The sequence below is a fragment of the Brassica oleracea genome, chromosome C5 (assembly GCF_000695525.1).
Source record: "Brassica oleracea var. oleracea cultivar TO1000 chromosome C5, BOL, whole genome shotgun sequence".
NCBI lineage: Eukaryota > Viridiplantae > Streptophyta > Magnoliopsida > Brassicales > Brassicaceae > Brassica > Brassica oleracea.
In genome coordinates, this window is record NC_027752.1 from 36,078,029 (window position 1) to 36,078,765 (window position 737).

The window sequence follows — 737 nt, forward strand, 5'->3', positions numbered from 1 at the left end:
GCATTATATACACCCAAGAATGTATGACCCATTATAATAAAATGGTTTCCAAATAGAAACAATGGGCAAAAGGAAACAGGTTTCTTCAGATTTAAGAAAGAAAAAAAATACCTAAGACCTTTTTAAGAAAATGGTCAAGACTATACCTATGTAATCTACTGATCAAAACTATGCTACAGATCAGTATGATAAGAGGCAAGAGCCGTGGTGATCATACTGATATATCCCACGAAAATTATACACTTTATAGCAAGACCGGATTAGCCATCCTAGTCTAAACTTGATGCAAAGATTGATATTGAGAAGGCACAAAGAGTTATCCCATAAGATCTCACTTTGTAAAACATGTACACAAAGGGAAACTCATTAGGCTTTATTGTCCTACATCACGAAATTATAGTATGTTCATGAAGGGGAGAGAGGATAAACCCGTGGTACATGATCAATACTACAAATTCGTGAACAAATTCGTGAAACATGGTCTATGACCATGATATAAACGGCTTGGCCGTACAGTCCATTACCTATAAGGATCGGACATCCATCTTAAAGCTTAGGGACATCATGGATTTACATGTATATAAAGTGAAAATATATCAGGCCATATAAATGAGCATAGATATTCCCATCTCAGATTGAATACGGGTCATAAACCAGACATACACCATCTTAAGAGACTTTGAATAAACCACCACAAACATATGTGACGTCTAAGATGGAACCTCAGAAGAGGATTG